A 1,916-nucleotide genomic window follows, 5' to 3' on the forward strand; every position below is an offset into this window, starting at 1 on the left:
TGTGTGTGTGTGTGTGTGTGTGTGTGTGTGTGTGTCTGTGAGAGAGTGTATGTGTGAGTGTGTGTGTCTGTGTTGGGGTGTGTAGTGGGCAGGGAAGGCTCTAGCCAGCTCTGCCCTATTTATTGGTCCCTCCCACCCACTCACCCTTCAGATTTGGACTCAAATCACTTTCTTTGTTCCCAAGGGCTCCGAAGGCAGGAGGATCCTGCTTTCTTGGCAAATTGCCCTTTCTCTTCATTGCCGACCTTTTCTCCCTCTGGCAAGCTCAGGTCAGCAAAGGGAGTGGGTAGGAGGGTGAAGCCTGAGTTTCCCCCGAAGCTCCTTGCCTCAGTAGCTCAACCCCCCACCCCACCCCCATACTTGAAGAGTGGCTTCTGATTGTCGTATCCTCTCCACCCAGACCCAGGGACAGCAGGAACCCTCAGGACCAGCGAAGGCCATGGGTCCCACCTCTAGATTCCATGCAGCCTCTGGGGGCCCAGCACGGGGGCCGGGGCCAGGCTGGGAGGCAGGAGGCCTGGCCTCTGTGCCCATTCGCCTCTCGTCTCCGGGACCTTGGGTAGGCCTCTTCCCTCCCTGGACCTTGGTTCTCTCACCCGTAAACTGAGGGGCACAGATTTACTCCCTCAGAGTGATGAACTCCGGGGTCTGTGGCCCTGAGACTGTCTCTCATCCACAGCCTCTTCCCCATTTCTCTCCACCTTCCCTCTGAGCCCTGAGTCCCAGGAGAGGTGGAGAAGCTGGGGACAAAGGGTTAAAGAGTCAGGGCAGGGAAGGTGCTGAGTCTCCCTCTCTTCTCCTTAAAGAATAGAGGCACCTACCTGGCATCCAGGGTAGGCAGGCTGCTGCATTCACTCCTGGCCACTGGGATCAAGGCAGCTCAGAGGCCAGGTGAGGAGTAAGGGAGGCGCGGTTCACCTTTGGACCCGCCTTAAGAACACCCAGGTCCTGCCCTCCCTCTTCTACACGTGGCCTGACAGCTGCAGGCCCCACCCCTCCCATGTCTGGACAGCTCAGGTGGAGCTAGCTTAGGCACGGGGAAGGGAAGCACTGGGTGGTGGCCTGGTCTCAAGGGGACTGGGGCCCATTGTGTGTGTGAGGGGTTCCCAAGCTCCCTGCTTGCCCCCACCACCTTGCCCTGCCCCCATGTGCACCGCGTGCCTGGGGGAGCCCTGCTTGGACAGAAAATTGTTCAGAGCAAGGTGTGAGGGCTGTGGGCATTCCTATGAGCCGGCTGGGAGAGGGACTGTGGGTTGGCAGAGCTGGCAGAGAGTAATGGCCTTGGCCTTGGGACAGCAGGATGTTAGTGGGCGGGAGACCCTTCCCACAGTCCCCTCCTGTGTCATCTGGGCTGGGTCAGCTGTGGCAGCACTGGGTTGGGGCCCATTGGGATTAGGGCTGCGCACAGGTTTTGTCTTTTCTTCTTTTTCTTCTTAGTCTGGGAATGGGGCTTCTAACTCAAGAGCGGGGAAGAGCTCCGAATGTCTGGAGGGCTTCGAGAAGGGGCTTGTAGCCTTGCTTCTCTTCATTCATCTATTCCCTGGGCAATATCCTTCTACATGGTCCGCTCTGTGCTCCAGGGTGGAAGTCCACACGGGAGTGGGAGCAGGAAGTCCAGAAGTCCAGGCTTCCCTCTCTCCGGCCCCAACTCCCTCCCTCTCTGGGCCAGGGTCCCAGGGTGCTGTGAGGGGACATCCAGCCACGGTGCGGGGAGGGACATTGGTGGCAGAGCAGAGCCACATCTGGGCAGGTTGGTCTGAAGTGAGGGAGCTGGCAGTCTCCAGCCCAGGGACTCATGGTGATCCCAGAAGCGGCTAATCTCAGGGGTGGGTGGGCTGCTCAATGGCCCCATTACGCTCAGTGGGAGGGCTTCCAGCCTTAAAGGTTTAGATGCCCTGTGGCTTCTTGGAGGCAAG

At 59.1% G+C, this 1,916-nt stretch overlaps 1 protein-coding gene across 1 annotated transcript in view; it reads right to left on the reverse strand.

Moving 5' to 3' along the window:
* The window catches only part of TNS4 (tensin 4), a 20,941-nt gene extending 20,052 nt beyond the window's left edge, over positions 1-889 (reverse strand). Inside the window, exon 1 of the mRNA XM_011383066.2 lies at positions 822-889. The gene's annotated coding sequence lies outside the window, so the exon portion shown is untranslated. The remainder of the gene's footprint in view (positions 1-821) is intronic.
* Between the last annotated feature and the right edge of the window lie 1,027 nt (positions 890-1,916).

This window comes from Pteropus vampyrus, unplaced genomic scaffold (assembly GCF_000151845.1).
Source record: "Pteropus vampyrus isolate Shadow unplaced genomic scaffold, Pvam_2.0 Scaffold503, whole genome shotgun sequence".
Lineage (NCBI taxonomy): Eukaryota > Metazoa > Chordata > Mammalia > Chiroptera > Pteropodidae > Pteropus > Pteropus vampyrus.